This window comes from Phodopus roborovskii, unplaced genomic scaffold, assembly GCF_943737965.1.
Source record: "Phodopus roborovskii unplaced genomic scaffold, PHOROB, whole genome shotgun sequence".
NCBI lineage: Eukaryota > Metazoa > Chordata > Mammalia > Rodentia > Cricetidae > Phodopus > Phodopus roborovskii.
In genome coordinates this window covers 105,690-125,725 of record NW_026126630.1, presented here as the reverse complement: position 1 = coordinate 125,725, position 20,036 = coordinate 105,690, and the positions used below count along the sequence as shown (strand labels likewise).

At 46.8% G+C, this 20,036-nt stretch overlaps 1 long non-coding RNA gene across 1 annotated transcript in view; it reads right to left on the bottom strand.

The window, feature by feature from the left end:
* Positions 1–1,168: 1,168 nt before the first annotated feature.
* Positions 1,169–20,036, bottom strand: part of LOC127238337 (uncharacterized) — a 74,528-nt gene continuing 55,660 nt past the window's right edge. The window contains exon 3 of the long non-coding RNA XR_007835922.1: positions 1,169–1,230. This is a non-coding gene — a long non-coding RNA (uncharacterized LOC127238337). The remainder of the gene's footprint in view (positions 1,231–20,036) is intronic.

Below are 20,036 nucleotides of genomic sequence, written 5' to 3'. Positions count from 1 at the left end.
AGTGCATGTGAGAGCACAGAGAGTGTCAAATGGAGGGAGGGAGGGGGAACTGGGATCGACATGTAAAATAATAATAATAATAAAAAATGCTTTGACTCCAAAATTTAAGTTGAAGGACAAGTTACTGGGGAAAAGGATTTCTATTTTTGTTTCCACAGAAAATGAAAAGATGTGGATTCCTTCCAGACTAATGGGGTTTGATCAAGCAAGATTACCTGAAACAGAGTAACAGGTGATCCTACATTCAAAACAGCTAAAGACTTGGGTTCTGGAGTAGTCACTGTGGGAACTGGCAAGAATGGCTCTCAGATGGGCTGGGCAATTGCAGAAGACTTAGAAGCTCCCAAGAGGCAGCCATGGGCCCTCCACAGACAGGGTAGGGCATGGTGGGAGACCTGCGGGCTCTTTCTTCATTTCCTGTGGGGTCTCCATATTGGGCCCTGGGGTTGCTGTCAGTCTTTCCCCTTTTTGGGGTTTGCCTGGGCCTCCTGGGTAGAGGGGCTTCAGATGGATGGCTGTTTGCCTCCTGGGGCTCACCTACACACAGAACAATCTTGTGATGCCCCTCAAGTCCTGCATCTTGTAACCCATTGTCCACTTCAGTGGGCACCAGAGCAGCTCTTCTACTGCATACGAAGAGCCTTAGTACTGGCTTGCCAGGGCTACTGGCATTTATTCGACCAGTTTTCCTGGTGGACTGAAGGTAACTCATGACTGATCTTTTCTTTATATACTGTATCTGAAATTGCTAGATAGACCCAATACATCTTGGCTTATTTATCCACAGACTAAGGGTGACAGCAAACACATTGTTAGGGCTGAGGCAATGATATGGGAACCAGAGTCTGGTAAGACAGGCCACAGTGGTCATGTCCAGGGACTTGGAATCTACCAAAAGAGTGTTGCCAGCTCTCAGAGAACCTTCCTTTGTGCTGCTGCCCTCTAGCCATGGGAGAGAGACAGGGATCCAGGAGCCCCCAGACACAGAGGGATGCATGTCCTGTATCTCCCCCCACACTCAGGCCTCTGTGCTGGTGATTGACTGTGCCTGTGGTCTCCAGCTGAGCCCAAGGTCACATTCTGCCCAACCCAGTCATCTGTACCCCTCTGTTTCCACAGCCACAGCACACAATGATCACAGTAGGGTTTTTTGTTAAAAGGTGATGGAGATGGAGGAGGAGGGGAAGGAGCAGGTGGTGATGTAGGAGGGAGCAGGTTCTCCTCTGGATCCTGGAAGTGAAAAGAGATGGTCTGACTGTTACCTGCAGTCTTGGGCACACAGACCCATACATACAACTGCAGTAGGGCTGTGGAGTGAATGGAAGGCTGTAATGCACACCTTGAGAAGAATAACCAAGAGTAACCAAAGCCCTCTAGCTTGCAGATATTGAGCTTCCGCAAATGCCTATGGGTCACACTCTTGGTTCTCCTGAGGTCACTCTTGCTTGGCAGAAGCCTAGCCAGCACACTGTGCAGATGGTAGGCTATGGAGGTGGCATTCTCCTCCACCAGGCCATGGCCATTAAAGGGACAGGAGCCCATGGATCCCAGTAGCCAGCAGCCCATGGATCCCAGTAGCCAGCACTGTCCCATGTGGATAGGAAAGCTGTTCCCACCCCAGCAGAGGCCCAGTTTCAGTCTCTGTTTCCTGCAGCTTTTCTTTACCTCTTCTGGTCCCTGCCCTGAGGAAGGCTCAGTGGTGTCTACATCCTGGTCCCTGTGCTCAGCTGGGGACATACCTCATAGCTGATTGTCAGTTTCGATATCCTTTGTTTCTGGGATTCCTAGGCTGTCCAGAGTCAAACACTTAGCCCTACTAGCCAGTGATGGAGATAGCTGTACAAAATCCCAAAGGCTCTGAACCTGTGTAAGGAGACCTGGCTCTGACTCATTCAGCTCCTATAATAAGAACCTGTTTGCATCCTTGGCATTCTACAGAGAGCCCTGTGGGATCCACTGCAAAACTCCAATTCAGCAATGGACAGCTGTACATGCTCGGGTCAGTTCAACAAAGCCCTGATTTGTGGAAATGCTAGGAGTCTGGTGATGGTATTGTCTAGTTGACATAAGTTTGAGCCCTGCAGCTTTCTGTTACAATCATTGATCTGCATTCCCCCCTGTTCACTGCCAAAGTAGTGAGGGATTCTGAGGTCAGGCTTCATAATGAGAAAGGTCAGTGTGACAGTGTCACCCTCTTCCCCCATCCAACTCATCTTCTCTGCTACCCACCCCAGACCTCTGCTTCTTCCTCTCCCACCTCTCTTCCTTTCATCCTAGCATTTCTGCCTTCTCCACCCTATCCCAGATGCCATTACCACTCCTGCATTGTCCTGATGTGTCCTTTCTTTTGAGGATATCATTTCTCACTTAAAGAATAAGTAATTACACATGAAATGATGCCTTGCTTGGAATTTAGCTAAAGATATACAATGGCGAGACTGTCGGGGAGCTACACGGTGTGGATTGTGAACTCCTGGGCAGTGGCTATGGGTGCTTCAAGCCCATGTACTTTTTGGTACATTTGTGTTTGGTAGACCATGTGCACTGAAACTGATTTCGTGTGAAGTGCTGATGTCTGAGATGGGAGCAGCCAGGAAATGACCTTTGGGTTGGAGGCTCACGGATACGTGAGAGGCAAATGCTAAAGCACCTACTATGTTGCTGAGTGAGTCAGGAAGTGTGGGCCCTGGGAAGAGTGTTCTACTCCTAGTGCAATGGATGTGTTCGGGGCCATGGAAGCTCCAGATAAAGGCAGCATGAAGCACTGGTGGCTTGGGTACAGGCCACCAAGAGCGGAGCTTTATCCCCACTGGCCAGGCTTCCAGTTTCCCACTCCTTTTTTTCTCCTGTGTGCTGTAATGAATGTCTTTCCAGAAAGACTTTCTGGACATCATTCATGCTCAGCCTGGAGACTGCTGCTCTGTCCCATCTGTGAATGCCACCTTCTGGTATCAGACTCCCAGGAGGGGAAAAAGAAAAGGATAAATGAATGCTGTAGTGAGGACAGACTAGTCTCATGCCAGGCTCCAGATGCCTTTGGAACCTGGGTTTTTTTCTTTCACTATGATTGTGGGAAGAGAGATAGGCATGATGCTTGGTCCATTTTCCAATGGTCCATGCTGCCTATAGCTCCCCCATTGGACATGGTCATCAAGAGCAGAAGGCATGGCTGACATAGAGAAATAATTCTTTATATGTCAATAAAAGCTCAGACATTTCACAAAAACATGTCATGTGTCACATGCACATTACATGCCCTTCTACAAAACAATACATCACAACACAGAATACCGTAACATACATAGCACAATCTTTACCACACTTTCTCCTGACATGACTGAGCCACTTTGCTCCACAGCCTCTCCACCATCCATATCACATTACGTATATCATGCATACACACTGTTCTCACATATCCAGCAAAAGCACATTTAACACACACAAGCATTCTTGGGCTTTTCTGTGTCAATGTTGCAAACTTTCAGACTTTTTTCCTGCATGTATTTTCAAAGGCCTAAGAACCACACCGTCAGGGTTTAGCTGCAGCACCACTCCTGATGCCAGTTTTCTGTATTAGTTACTTTTCTTGTTGAGGTTTTCAAAAAATGTCAGAAAAAAATCAACTTAAATAAGGTGATTTTAGTTCATAGTAAACATGCAGTCCTTCATGTAAAGGAAGGAGGCATGGTGGCAGGAACATGAGGCACGGGGTCATATAGCATCCACAATCACAAATGATAGAGAGGAGAATGCCAGATCTCCCTTCCTTTCATCTTGTTATTAATCAGCTTGGGATCTCAGACCAATGAATATTGCTGTCTGTATCTAGAGTGGCTTTTCCCACTTCAATGAACTCAGTTGAGAAATCCCTCATGGTCATGCTAACAAGTTTCTCTACTACTATTTCAAGATTCTATGATCCATACTATCACCACATACATCACATATACCACACACATCCTGGAAGCACCACACACAGAATGGACATCCCATACAAACCACACTGAGAAATAATATTACTACCTATGCATACTCATGCAAATGTATATATTCTCTTGAGTAAAACCATTTGCCCATGTCTATGACAACTCAGCTATTACCTTTTTTACACATATAGGAAAGCTTCACCAAAAACACCTGAATACAACACTTGGAAGCAATCAGAGAGAATGAGATGGAAATGGATATGGGCAGGACAGTAAGCCCCATGGAATGCATACAAGGCCGTCCAGTCTTCTACATCCTACTTAATTTGTCCAGGATTTCTTGCAGAGCAGTGAACCCTTGTTTGACCTCAAAAGTGTGATCTGGGCTATCTGCAACTTGGGCCACTTATGATAGGAGGAGAGTATCTGGTTTGACTAAGGAAAACTATAACCATACTATCTGTCTTCAACTCTTTCAAAGACTACAGAAGGATAGCCTATAAACTCTAGTAATGACAAGAGACATCTCCCACCGCATCAGTCACTTAAAGTTATTTTGTAATATTCCATCTTCAGCCTATAGGCCATAGTGAGTCTGGTAGACTCCTCAGCAAAGCAGGACAGTTTAAACTGTCCACCTATATTGGCAGTTTGTCAGTTATTATTCTCTGTGTCCTTCAGAATTCCTGCAGACTCTTCCATGAAGCATGAACCCTGTGTGGGTCCTGCATGTCCAGTTTATACAGCACAAAGTCAAACAGTCCAGACAAGTGCAGTATCTTGCCCAAATGGCTAGTCTTGTCATATTGAAATCAAACTCCATAACAAGTTTCTTTGATGTCCATCTTTCTTTCTGATATAAGTAGTGTTTCCAGGAGCAGTATTGGCTCATTGTCAAGAAAAACCCTAACCATTTTCAATGCCATATTCTATAGGTCTTTGAAAGGTTTGAAGATGCCTATCCATCTCTAAAATCTGGCAAGAAGCCGTGTTCTTTTTGTTTGTTTGTTTGTTTGTTTGAGACAGGATCTCTCTACATAGCCCTAGCTATCCTGGAGCTCACTCTGTAGACCAAGTCCACCTGGAACTCAGAGACCCACCTGTTTCTGCTTCATGAGTTCTTGGATTAAAGGTGTGCCCTAGCAAGGTTGTTTTGTCCTTAATTATTTAAACAATCATTTGATAATTTGGCTTCAAGTTTATCTCATTTTAATTCTCCTTATAATTTTTCTGACACATGGAAGATTGATCCCTTGCTATTAGCTAAATTATGCATTGGTGAGCTGTGCATTGATGAAGTAGGTAAGCATGAGCCTATGTGAGTAGTTCATAGGCAAACATCGCTGGTGTTTGTTTTAGCTAGTTGCCTTCTGTAGCCAAGGACAGGCACAGAAAGGCAAACAATTACTACCATCCAACTGAGTCTGGAGTTTTAACCGGAACATGGACACAGGAAAAGGAGTCAGACATGTGTGATGCCTCATATCTCCAAGCCAAACTCTGGAGAAGCTACAGGAGGGTTATGATGGGATTGAGGTATCTTGGACTATATACTGAGTTCTAGGTCTACCTAGGTTACAGAATGACACAGTTTTAAAATACGATGAGAAAGGGGTGGTTGGGGGTGGGAAATCACAGACATGTAACATGTTATGAGTGGACCATGGCCAGGCTCAGGTGTTGCACTGAAGGGAAGATGCAGGTGTGGATGAGGATTATAATAAACAAAGAAATTCTGGGATGAGAGTATGTATCTAAAGACTGTACAACCTGGAAGGTTCTGTGGAACTGATAAGAGCATATCTGAGTTGTGTGTTCACCAGATGCCCAGATTCAAAACCTGGCTAAGGGTGGGGGAGGAAGATAACATAGGAATAGTTGAAGACCAACACACCATATGGGTCATCACTGGTGTTGAGGTACCATGTCCATGAACACCTCCTGGCTTTGGTATGCAGGGTGTGTGAATCAAGTGCCCAATTTCTAGAATAGAAAGAGATGGAAGATGTTGGGAGGGGCAGGCCTCTCTGAAGGACACTTATTTGTGTAGAGGCCAGAGCTCCAACGTGTCAGACCATAGAACAAGGAGAGCTGACCAGCTGGCTCAGGGCTGGTGAGCCTAAGCTGTGGATCTACTGTTCAGAGCTGGAAGTGTATGTTTGGCTGGGAGCTTTGTGACTTGGGGAAGCACTGTGGACTTAGGGTGATGCAGGGTACCATTACAGGCATCTCCAGACCCTCAGTGGTTTAAAAAGACATCTCCAGAAAAGAAAATGTAGTTCCAACCATTAGAAATGTAGTACAGTCAGCTAAATGTGAGCCAAATGCCTGCCTTTATCTGGAACCTGGAATTGGGAGAGCAACTTAGGAAACAAATGTCAGCTTTGGGTGCCATCTTCTGGAACAGTGTAGCATTAACATCGGCTACCTCACTTCATCCTGAGCTTTCAGAATGAGGCCTGGGCACAGAATGAGGGAGGTGTGAGGTTGCCAAGGCAGGATACCCCTAGGCAGGGATGTGGATGGACAGGACTTTCACAGTCCACTCTATCTCCAGGGCACAGGCTCCCCAGATGTACCCTGTATCCACCTCATAAACTGAGCCCTGTGCTCCCTCTTGACTGGCAAGTTCTACCAGGCCAATGGTTCTCTGGGATCCCTTCATGAGATGCTCAATTCTATCTAAGGCAAAAGCAATAAAGGGAAGACAGTTACAAGATCTTAGTCACAAGAGATGGCATCTCTGATTTTGAGGGTCCTGAGTGAATTCCAGGTACAAGAGCTGAAATTTAACAATCTGTCCTTGATATCCTTGTCCTCTTCAAACTGTCACAGGGATCCCGATTCCAGATTCACTAATCCCTCATTTGTCCAAGGGACAGACGGTATGCCTCCTTTCACAATCTTGCAGCCTGGCCTGAGCTGCTGGACCCCAAGCCAATGTTACATTATATGTTTGTCATGAGTCAGGAAGCAGATGGCACAGCTTGGTCTGAGATATCTAGTCAGGGTACTTGTCTGAGGTCCTCCTTCAAGGCAGCCCAGGAAACACCACAGCATCCATGCTGGTGATACCACAGAACCAAGTTTGTTTTCTCTTTCTAATTGAATTTTTTCATGCAGTATGTTTTTATTAGTTTTCCCCTCCCCCCAATTATTTGCAGGTCCTTTCCACTTATCCTTCCAAATTTTTTTCTCTCTCTTTCTGTAAATACACAAAAGAAAAACATAAGAAACACAGACAGAACCACAAAAAGAGAAATAAACAAACAAAGGCCACTAAGATTTAAAAAGAAATAAAAAATTACAAAAGTACTTTGAGTGTGTTTTGTGTTCAACTAGTACTCCTGGACATGGAGAAAAGTGATTTTTTTTTCCTCTGTCAGTGGTTATCGATCATCTTAGTTGGAGATGGGAGCCTGTGCATACTTCCTTCATTTAGTTATGGGACCCTTTCTGGCATGAATGTGTGCAGGTCTCCTTTGTTCTGCCAGAGTCTCTGTGAGTCCTTAAGTTCATGCTTTATTGAACATAATTGGACGTCTCTGTCTCCCCACTGCCTGCGCTGAGCCCTATTCTTGTGGGCCCAGTTTGTAGAATGGGGCAGTAGGCAGGTGTGGAAATCTGACAGGACAGGCTAATCTTGGCTGGGCACATGCTGGTGGGCGCTGTTTTTCTCCACACAGCTGTCAGTTTCCTGGGGATCTCAGTAAAGTAAGGTGGGAGAGGACAGGAATGGATTTGGAAACACAGGGCTCCCTGTGGGTCAGGATCCTCCACAATGCAAAGACCACTTAGAGACACCTGATCAGCTTGGGCCACATCCTTAAAACCAACCCCCACAACCATGGCATTCTACAGCTGACAAGGGATATACACCTTCTAGCTGGGTCACAATACACATGGACCTGTGCAGTTTGGCAAACTATATGTTCCAAGATAGTCAAGAAGTAAATAGAATTCTTTATAATTGTGTTGTGTACACTATTGCTCCATGGTTGAGAAAAATCTCATGGCCAGAAGGCACAAGTCAGATGTCATGAATGTTGCCCTCATGTCAAGAAGGGTCCAGTCTGCTTGGATATTTCAGTTCAGGTAGCTGTAGCCACAGAGGGCAGGGTCTCTGGGCCTGCTTACTCCTTAGCAAGCCTGTGATATGGCCAAAATGTAGAAGACTTTTCTGTGACCCCTGAAAGCTGCCTCCCTTCTCTCCCTTTACCAGCCCACCATTCAGAGACACTGCCACCTTATACAAGCTTCAGTCCAGAAAGATGGATGGTTTGGACAAGGTGTGATTATTCTGGCAGCTATAATAAAGCATCACAAACCACGTGGCTTATAAACAATAGGGATTTACACTCACTCAGCTCAGGAGGGTGAAGTCTAAGGCTGAGGCACAGTAGTACCTGGAGAGATAGTTCTATGGCTCTTGATACTATCTCTGGCTGTTTTCTCATAGGACAGGAGAATCCCATTGATGGTGCTCTTCTCTCATGGCCTAGGATAAGCTCTATGACCTCATTTCATGCTATTTGCGTAGGGGTTTCCATACAGGTATTTTAGGGGGATGGGATACATTGAGAACTCAAGCTAGGCTGGGTGGACTTCTGTTCCCTCTCTCCTCCCAGGGGCAGACTCAGGACACCTCCTGCTCTGTAACCATTTGAGCCAGTCTGTTAGTGTCATTCTCTTCTTATATACACCATGGTGGTCCATTTATTCTGCTTCTCTGGAGAATCCTAAGCACTAAACAAGACAAACACACCTGCCTGCTAGGAATGTGAAGTAGAGAAGAGAATAGAGGTGTGGAGAAAAGAATGGAGGATGGGAATGAAGGGACTGAAGGAAAGCAGGGAAGGAGGCATAGGAAGAGGGAGAAATGGAGAGGGAGAGGAGGAAGGTGAGAAAGGAGGAGGAAGGAGACTGATGAGTTCCCCTCTACCATCCAGACTTCTACATGCTGGACCAGTCGCAGTGCAGAGACAAAGGGTTGAAGCAACAGCACTGAGACTTCAGCTGTCTGTGACCATGAGCTCCTGTTGACTGTGAAGGCAGGTTTGTGCAATGTGCTTGTAGAGGGACTCCATGCTGTCACTGCTAGTGGTAGGAGAGACACTCCTGCCTTCAAGGAGCCCAAACAGGAGTCAAGGATTAGAGATCATGCAAAACAATGAGGAGTCTGTGAGCCCTACACTTCAGGAAGACTCTCTGTCCTTGGAGGGCAATGGCAGAGTCCACAGGATGCACTTGTAGGCATCATCTTGGAATACACTCCTGGTCCCTCCTCTTAAAGACTACTAGGCTTAGGGAAAGCACTCATAAGTGTACTTCCTCCATTGACAGTGAGGCAGCAGGCAAACTCACAAACCACTGGTGAGGATACTGACTCATAGGTGGTGCCTCTGACTAAAGTCAAGGCTAAGTGGACAGACAATCTTAGGCTCTGCTCTGACATCCACTAACTTACAGGCTGAGGGTCATGTGTTGAGAAGGTTTGTCCTATAAACTAAAGCCATGTGTGCACTCTGAAGTGTCTAGCTGTACCACTTTGATAAAAGTGACAACCAATGCATGACTGCTCAGGGCAGGGCCCTGAAGGGTATTAACAGAACCCAGGGTAGAGACAGAAGGCCTGGTCATGAAGGCCCAACCCATCCTGCAGTGCTGCAACTATACTGTCACAGTCCTGCCACAGCACAGGAAGAGAGTCAAGAGAGTCATGAGTATCCGTGTTCCCACCTTGTCACCAGCAACCTCGGTTCCAGTTTGACCTTATTCCTCCCATAGGAGATGTTCGATTGACAGTAGAAAGTGTTAAACAGATGCTGGAAACAGGAGAACTGGAAAGGGTGGGAGAGGCTCAGGTCCATCCAGGTGCACAGCCCAAGCTGTGACAGTCAAGGGCAGTACATGGCTTGGGTAGAGTTGAGAAACAGAAGCCCCTTGAAAAAGTGCTTTGCAGGTTGAATGTATGCAATGAATAGAAAAAGCCCACACAGACCTGTTTACACAACACAAGGCACTCTAGCACAGCTTTCCTTCTGGAGATATGCAGGGTGGTGCAACATTGACTATGCACAGATTAAGTCAGTACCAGTTACAGGAGATGATGTGACATCTTTCCACCGGTATTTGAGTTAGTGGAATTCAACTACAGTGCCTGGGTGTAATATGCCCATCAGGGAAATGGGGAGTATGGGAGGCTACCACTTAATTGTCAAGATTTTGAACAACCGAAGCCTGTGTTTGGCCTCTCTGGAGTGTTTCCAGAGGATCCTCAGGCCCCTTGTGGAGTCCTCATGCTGGTGTACCTGGTCCCTGTGGGATCACATAGATATGGTGTATGTTCCTGGTGCCTGAACATGGTAAATGTCAACCCTATTGAAGCTTGATTCAAAGACAAACTGGGGAAGTTTGCTTGATCCAGTAAAGTTCAGATGTTCTCTTGGCTGTGGAGATTACATGGCATATCTCCTAAGAGAAGTCTTTCTTCTCGAAGAGGATTTAACTCCTAGGACACATTCATATTTCTTCGATCTAAGAATTGGAAAGTAGGAACAAGCAATCCAGATGAAAATTTCAAGGATTTCTCTTTGCAAATCCTTAGGGAAAGTGACCTGAAGATTGTATGTAGAAATTGGGAGGGGCAGTTTCATAGATACCTTCCTGGAAATTCCACTGGTCCCGGCCTTTGCAGATACATGAAGACAGACTTATAAGAAGTGGGACCAGGTGGCTTTGCCTGGTACCCCAGACAGTGAGCATCTCTCTAGATGTGGAGCGTGAGATGAGCATCAAATCAGCGCTTTCTCACTACACCTTTAGACCTGCTACAAATTTCCAGTCAATACACAAATGCCTCTTATTCTTTTGGTTCTTAGGAAGATAGGAAAAGAAGTTGTTTATAACAAATTTATTCTACAGTTTTCAGATATGGGGAGGTAGCAGAGACAGTGCCCTGGAGGGAGTCTTAAGCATCTGCATGTGTATTGCAACTGCAAGTATTTGAGACTATAGAGCTCCTTTTTCCAGTAGACACAACTTAGGGCACAGAGTTTGGGCAATGGGAAATCACTCTGTGCTGGTTGGAAGACAGACCTTCAGGTGACAAGGTGCCTATGAGACCTTGAAACAATCCCTATTGGGCTGTAGGACAATCCCAGTGGTACATGTTTGTTATATGATAGAAACAAAGTCTCTATCCTATGAAAGAGAGAGCCTGGGTGTAGCTTTGCCTGAAGGGGCCTCCTGGAAGGGGGGCATGGAACACTCAAGGGGCCTGTCATGGGAGCTGGTGAGAGCAGAGCAGGGCCTCCAACTGCTGCCTCCCCTCCCTGCTGCTAGAGTGCAGTCACCCCCCCACCCCAGGAGGGTATTGGGTGGGATCCCACTCAGTTCCTCCTCTTGGTAACAGAAGCAAACACCATACCTAAACACTGATTCGAACCAAAATCCAATTGCAGAGGGAGAGGACAAGACCAGGTTGCAGAAACACATACAGACAGATGACTTGAACAAGGAGGAACTAACGGCCCCCAGACTGATAGCTGGGAATCCAGCATGGGACTGACTCAGACCCCCCTGAATATGGGTCTCAGCCAGAAGGACTGAGCAGTCGAAGGGACCCTAGATGGTGGAACCACGATGTATTCCTGATTGACAAAAAGACCTTGCAGACACATCCCCCTTGGAGGAATGCTGCCTTAACCTAGAAGCAGGAGAGAAGTCCTAGTCCCTACTTCAAATGACTTGGCAGATTTACATGACCCCCACCTGGATGACATTGCCCTACAGGTAGAATTGGGATGGAGGGATGGGAAGGTAGGGTGGTCAGCTTGCATGTGAGCAGGCTGAGAGGGTAAGAGGGAGTGAGCTTGGGAGAGGGTAATGGGATCAACATGTAAAATAACAAAATCAAACAAACAAACAAACAAAAAAGACAGTTCCTCCTTTCCTCCTTGCTCAGACAGGAGACCAGCCAGGTAGAGAATTCCTGAGTACTTCCATGCAGAAACCTGCTGACCTTGTCAAGTGAGCTGGGCTAGTGTTTGATTTTACATATACAGGCCTAGTGCTTCAGACTGTCCTGCAGGAGGCTTTAGGTTCCAGCTGGAATCCTGCTGAATCCCTGCCCTGCACAGTTCCCTGCTGATACCTTTTTCTGTCCCAGCAGAGAGTGTAGCAGTGGACATCTTACTTTGTGCCTTGAGGGGAGCTACAGGTACTACCTGATATTCACTTACCTTTGTACCCTGCAGGGGACTTCAGTCCCCACTAGACACAGTAAACCCTGCAGGGAGCAGTCTCAGCTAAAGGGAACACTTTTCAGTGCAGGGCTCCCATGAAACTGTGGAACCAGAATACTGATAGTTTGAAACATAAAAGCAGCAGTCATTCTCAGTCTCCCAGTTTCCCTGTCTGTCTCACCTGAACCTTGGAATGACAGCACATCATGACATCTGGGGGCAGTTTGGGTAAAAGCAGCTACAGCATGTATCTAGGTTTCCCTGAAAAGCATACATGACCATGAACAAACAGGAATGCATGAGAGGTACCCCCCCACACTGAAGAACTTGGGGCCCAAATTGCCTACAACTCGGTCAACATGGACACAAAAGTCCAAACACATCCATTCCATTCCTAAGAGGGAGCAGTCTAAAGACTTGGGTTCTGGAGTGGACACTGTGGGACACACAGAATTTACAACACTCTGGGACACAAGGCTTTTGGAGAAGTTCAGATGATTGAGGGGTGTGTGGTGACAAGTAGAGGCCTCCTGGGGAGTTACGAGTTTTTGAAGGCTCTGGGTAAAAGACAGAGCTTGGGTCACATAAGTCATGCAGGCAAGAACTCCATATCTCAATCATGGTCAGTTGCCATGGGCCCGGGCAGTGTAAAGGAAGGTGGGGGGGTCAAAGATCCCTGGACCTAATTGGGGAGATCCTACTCGTCTCATCCTGTCACCAAAGACTGCTTGGGCCCTATGGAATGGGTGGGGATGAGCCACAGAGATCAGGCCACTGGCGGTGGCCGTTTTGCTCCTAGGAGACCTTGGTTGGTTTCTGTGTAGCTCACAGGCAGGGAACTGGCAAGAATGGCTCTCAGATGGGCTGGGCAATTGCAGAAGACTTAGAAGCTCCCAAGAGGCAGCCATGGGCCCTCCACAGACAGGGTAGGGCATGGTGGGAGACCTGCGGGCTCTTTCTTCCTTTCCTGTAGGGTCTCCATATTGGGCCCTGGGGTTGCTGTCAGTCTTTCCCCTTTTTGGGGTTTGCCTGGGCCTCCTGGGTAGAGGTGCTTCAGATGGATGGCTGTTTGCCTCCTGGGGCTTAGCTCCACAGAACAATCTTGTGATGCCCCTCAAAGCCTCCATCCTTGGAACCCTTTGTCCACTTCAGTGGGCACCAGAGCAGCTCTTCTACTGCATATTAAGAGCCTTAGTACTGGCTTGCCAGGTCCACTGGCATTTATTCGACCAGTTTTCCTGGTGGACTGAAGGTAACTCATGACTGATCTTTTCTTTATATACTGTATCTGAACTGGATAGATAGACAGCAAAGTCATTATTAGGGCAGAGGCAATGATATGGGAATCAGAGTCTGGTAAGACAGGCCATAGTCTCGGTGTCCAGGGACTTGGAATCTACACAAAGAGAGCTGCCAGCTCTCAGAGAACCTTCCTTTGTGCTGCTCCCTTCTTGCTGTGAGGGAGAGACAGGGATCCAGGTGTCTGCAGACACAGCGGGACACATGTCCTGTATCTCCCCCCACAGTCTGGCCTCTGTCGTGGTGATTGTCTATACCCGCCCTCTCAAGCTCAGCCCAAGGTCAAATCCTGCTGAACCCTGTGGCTTCCACCCTCGGCCTGCAAGGAATTTGCAACTCGGGCAAGATCTTCTTCCAGCAGTTTATTCAGGATCTTTGAACAAGCTTCTTCTTCTGACCCCGGGGGAAATGCCCGCACAGGCTTAAATCCCCTTTTGCTGACCAACCCTAGTGAGCCACGAGAATCCTGCCTATAGACTGCTCTTATACGGAAACAGCAAGCTGAACAGGCTTAGCCAAATAAGGACTTTTTTATGACAGAGAGTGCTCACTATCTGGAAGGTGGAAGGCAGAAGCCAGCGCCATCTTTTAAGGCATGGCACTAAGCAGCTCTCTACAGTTCCCCCTTTTTGTTTTATTAATGCAACAGGCAAGGGTAGTGGTCTGATCTCCAGTTATGTAGTGGACATTATAATGACCCTGAACCCTGGTAATCAGCCAAGCCATTGCCACACCTGTCCGGTATCTTTTTCATGGAGGTGGGGCCTCAGACAACAACCCACATGCAACCAGACTTGCCCTTCTTGGAGTTGCTCCCTTCCAGAGCCATCTCGGAATGCAGACACAGAGGGACTGGACACATGTCCTATATCTCCCCACACACACTGGCCTCTGTAGTGGTGATTGACTAAACCGCCCTCTCAAGCTCAGCCAAAGGTCACATACTGCCTCTGAGCAAGCCTCAGCCTACAAAGGCACCACAGGCCCACAAAGGAGATAAGCAGCAAGAGGATAGCCATGGCTCCCATTCCCACCCATTCTTTCAGGTGGTTCATGGATGGAGTGATCCAAGTAGATAGTCCCTCTGCAACCCAGATGTCGACCCGGGTGGAATTCACATGCATGATGGAAAGGATCATGTCCTGCATTCACTTATCGAATTCGCTGGACCGATTACCTAAAAGATACTGAGAAAGCTGGTTAGACATATTGGTAGCCGCCGAATACTTTTGATATGGCAAAGAAGTCACACATAGCCCCGTCATCTTCCATTCACATGCTATTTGTGCCAATTGCCACAACGTGTCTATTTGCTCTTGCACCAGATCAATTCTTTGGTTCATGATCATAAGACCTCCTTTTAACTGAACACCAATTGTGGACTGAGCATCCAAGGCAGTAACCACATTCTTGGACAATTCATTTAACTTAGAGGCTGTCTGTACCGATGTGCTCATGGCCACCACAGCCGTGATTGAACCCACAACTGCAAAAAAGATAGCTGTAACTATGGCTGCTGTAATGCCAAAATCTCTCTGTCGTCTGAACACTGTCATAGCACTCGGGGCATCAACAGGCACGGGAATCCATGAGGAGGATTAGGATTGAACCATTCACCAAAATGCTCAGAGGTAGACCAAGCAAATTCGGCCACCCCATGAACTCTGCCCCTTATCATAAGGAAAGGGGACAAATCTGTGCAGCTGCCATTAATGCCACACAAGAGCCAGAGATCAAACGGGTTGGAATATCCACCTGCTGCTCAGTAAAGTTTCTCCCAGCAAAGGTTTTATTGAATCTGGTACTAATTCCTGGCGAGAAGGTAAAATATCCCTTGCTCGCCCAAACAACCTCTCCCGATTGACATCCCGTCCAGGGAAGGAAACCACCTCCTCGTTTACTGGAACAATGAGGGGCCCACTTAGGCTGATGGGGTGCTGGCTTGTCAAACTCACTCTTAGCAGGTCACCATCCACTTACCCAGGAGGCCTTGACCTCCCTAATGGGACCTCCCATGGTGGGCACATCAAACCAAGCTACAGATTGATTAAATAACATAATGCACTGACTCTTATCACTAATATCACATAAAAGCATAGGCTTCCTGTTAAAACAAAACTCCTATTTTCATTTATACTAGCAATCTCACTATCATAAGGCAAATAAGGTAAATCTAAGCTCTTATTAGTACTAAAAAATCGGGGAAACATTTTTGCATCAGAGCGTATCGGCATGGGTCTTGAGAACACTGACAGGATCCCCTATTGTGGCTCCATCTGCACTGGTGGCCAAATCAGGCTGATGATCAAAGGCAACAGCAGGCTCTTCATGTTTGTTGCACTTTCTTACAAACCTCTCCGGGACCCACAACTGTTCTTGGCGATCTTGGTGGAAAACACAAACAGACCCTCACACCGAAGCCAACACCGAATCAGGACCATGCCATAACCCGGTGATCACATCTTTCCATTTCACATAGCCTTTTAGGCTCCCTCCTTGCCGCTGATGACGATCAGTGGCGGAAAGGCCATCAACATCCAAAATTAAAAAATTGAGGGTAAAAAGGCTAAAGATATTCTTTCCTTGGGAGTCGGCCTTGGCCTACTCCCCCTTTTTGTTTTATTAAGCATTCTTTTAGGGTGCGATGAGCTCGCTCTACAATCCCTTGTCCTTGAGGATTGTAGGGTAATCCATGGACAAGGGGAACTTCCATTTGTTTGCAAAAGGAAGTAAATCTCTGAGCCTTATAGGCTGGCCCATTATCTCTTTTTAGCTGTTGAGGTTTTCCCCAAGCTGCCCAGGCTTCCAGGGAGTGTCCAATGACACTGCGGGCTTTTTCTCTGCTTAAAGGTGTAGCATGTACCACACCTGAACAAGTATCCACAGACACATGTACATATCTCAAAGCTCCAAATTCTGAAATATGTGTGACATCCATCTTCCATAACTTTAGGGGCATTAACCCCCTAGGGTTTACCCCCACACCAAGTGGGTGTTGGTATATTATTCACTGTGGAGAGTTCAAAACCACCTGTCGAGCATCTGCTCTGGAATTTCTGTTGAAGAGTCCTTGCACTCACATGAAATAGCTGATGGAATTGCCTAGCCTTATCTAAAGATGAGCCTTTTGCAGCAGTTGAGATGAACAGCAGGATTTCTCAGTGGCTACTGTTGCCACTTTTGTGGGTGGAGCTTCTGCAGTGTCCATCTTGGAGTCTTCTTGGAGGAAATGGGTGGTGCCAGCAGCTGGCCTGTCTCTCTGTTATAAAAGCATTTTAATGAAACATTTTAAATGCCATATTCTCTAGATCTCTGAGCATTTGAGGGCTGTCTGATTGTTTAGGATACCTTAGAATACAAAATTTGTCTTTAGTTACTTGCTTTAAGCACATAGGTGGCTAGGTAAGGCTTTGTCCCTGTAATTAATTAATCTGTTTGGAAAACTGGATCCAAGCTGAGAGGCTGTGGAAGGATGTGTTACTCAGAACCCTGCATCCTGACTGTAACTGGTTTTAACTTAATAGGTTAGACTTATACCTGTAGAGGACAAAGAGGTAGAGAAAAACTCCCTTTGATAATAGAGGCTTAACCTTTATAAACAGCTTACAGGAAAGACTAGGTGGCATAAATATTTTGTTAGCTTGAAATAGGCATTTATAACCTTAAATGTTTACCACCATTTAAAGGCACCTAACAATTTAGAGTACAGTTGAATTTAAGTTGTATTGTAAGACCCTGAGAATGAGGAGTCTTCCAGGTTCAGTCGAAACCCCAAGAACTCAATGTACAGTCCAGTTGCTGCAAAACGCAAGAGGCTTTAATGAACAGGAAACATTTGCCCAAAGGTTTCTCCAGCAAGAGAAACCCCCTCCCCTGGGTCCATGTGCTTTTAAAGGCAAACCCACAAGCTTAGGAAGGGGGTGGGGCCCTCTGTCCACTGAGTATGTGACTCTTGGGGGCCAGATGGTCTGCTATTAAGGTCAACAGACCTTAGGGCCTTGGGGTGTGCTAATTAATTTTTCTGGGTATACTGGAGTTGCACCTTTCTCTTTGTTTCCTAAGGACCCTATTCACCACCTGTTGACTCACAGGAAAGGAGGGGCAGTGTGAATTCTTCTTATCTCAGGGCTTTGTGAGAGGAAGTTAGCAAATTCCAAGGCACAGATATTGGTTTCCAGGTCAGTCCATCATTAACATTACTTTTTTTGTTCTTTCAGTATGAAGTTAGCTTACATTTCCATAAAGCTAAATTTAAATCAAATGTACAGATATATTTAACAGGCCTGGGTAAAAATGAGAAGGACCAGAGTGTGAAGCTATGTGCAACATAGTGAAAAAGAAATTAGAGACAAAGAATAAAAGCAAAAGGTAAATGAATTACAGGTTCTGTTGGCGGCAGAAGCTGGCTAAACTCCCTCTACCTTGGTGGCTGATTTAGCAGAGGGAAGAACCATGGGGGGAGGGGGAGGCTAGGCCAAGTGGTCCAGAGGGTGGCTGCCATAAACATATCCCCAAGAGCTGGCAGAAATCATAAAGTTTTGAGATAAAATTTTGTCTTGAGTAGATGCTGCCTCAGCCCAGCCTACTGCCCTGAGACAGGCTTCAGCTGAGGCGGGCAGGAGAGTTTTAGCTTGGTGGGAAGAGAACAAAAACAAGTTTAGGGTAAGAGATTGTTTAGCAGAGAGATAGAAAAATCTCCTTCCATCTAACCGTTCGCTGGCAGTAATTTGAAAGATCCAGTAAAATATCAGGATCTAGAAAGTCATTACGCGGCCAATTTGGATTATTTTTTAGGGGATATCTAGGCCATTTTTCAGTACAAAGGTAAATAACAAGTGACATCTATCAGGCATCACAGTGGAGTGGTGAGGGGTGACCATGCAATCTTGGAACTCCTCAGCTCAAGAGTGTGGCCACACAATAAGCAAGAATGGCAGAGCGTTTTTCGAAGCTCGTCAGCCCGAAAACGTTGCCAGGCCCAACAGAGGCCAGAAGGACTCAGCAGTCCGAGAGCAGAGCAGATATACCGCCCAGGGAGGTATGTCTTCCACCCTTAAGGAATGTACCCGACCTTAAGGAAATGGGTTAAAATTTAAAAGGGTACCTTACCTAATTGAAGCCAGTGTGGGGTGGTATTTCCAGAAAAGGGAGGGGGGAGGAATGGAGGCGGACCACTGGAATCAGAAACAGGATCCCAGGTGTCTTGGCTGGCCAGCAGACAGCTGCCAGTGACCCTGAAGGAGAGCCTGCCTGGGTTTCTGCAACAATGTTGTTCTTTTGCTGCTCAGCTAATGCCTAAGAAACACAAACAGGAGACTCAGCGCCCAACTGGCATTTATTGAGAGAAGGGAGAGAAAGAGGAGATAACTTGTGGCCCACTGAAAGCAGGAGAGAGGAGAGAGGAGAGAGAGAGAGAGAGAGGGAGGGAGGGAGGGATGGAGGGAGGGAGGGAGAGGGAGAGAAAGAGAGGGAAAGAGAGAGAGCAAGAGGGGGCAAGAGAGAAACCAGAGAGAGGAACCAGAGAGAGAGGCACTCTTGGCATGCTTGCTTTAAAAGGGAGGCTTGAGCATGCATAACTGAGTCCTCTGGCAGCCAGGTAAAGCTTGAGCTGCCAGGTAAGGCTAACATAGCCATGACACAGCCATGAGCATCCAACCCATTGTCGGGGGGGGGGGGGGGGGGGGGGTCAGCTGGCTGCCAGTTCCTAACATCGGGCATCCTGGAAAATTGGAAAAGCTAGACCAAGGTCAGTTTGCACTGCTCTCCAGACCTCAGGGCAAAAGGAATGTCCTGTCCCTTAGCCCCGCCCTTCCTCCATCTGATAAGGAGGTGCCACCAAGGGCTATATTCAGGGGGGATCCTCCTACTCCTTACATCACCATTTCTCCTTTTCTTCCCCTCTTCGTTCTCTAAGGGATTGTTTCTGAACCTTTTCTAAGAGGGCCTGCAATTCCTCCTCAGAGTCTGTTTCCTCTGTATCAGACTCCCCTGTGCTCTTAACCTCTTCTGATCTTTCTTCTCATAGCATTTCTAGTTCAGCTTGCCCCTTTTCCACCGCCTCTCTACAGCATTTCTGGTCCTCAGTGCAGCAATGCACTAACTTCCAAATGGGTCTGATTAAGGACTTTAGTGTCCCTTATTCCCAAGCACAGGCCCCATCACAGTCTCTGTTTGCTGCAGCTTTTCTTTACCTCTTCTGGCCCCTTCCCAGAGGAAGGCACAGTTGTTTCCCCATCCTGGTCCTTGTGCTCAGCTAGGGACGTCCCTCATAGCTGATAGTTTCAATGTCCTCTCTTTTCCCCAGCCCTGGGATTCTTAGGCTGACCACAGTGAAACCCTTAGCCATGCCAGCCAGTGAAGGAGATAGCTGTTCTGAATACCAAAGGCTCTGTATATGGAGACCTGGCTCTGACTTATGCAGCTCCTATACTAAGAACCCATTTGCATCCTTGGTCTTATACAGAGAGCCCTATGGGATCCAATGCAAATGAAGCAATGATCAGCTGCACTCACTGGATCAGGTCTCCAAAGCCCTCATTATTTGGAAATGCTGGGAGTCTGGTGA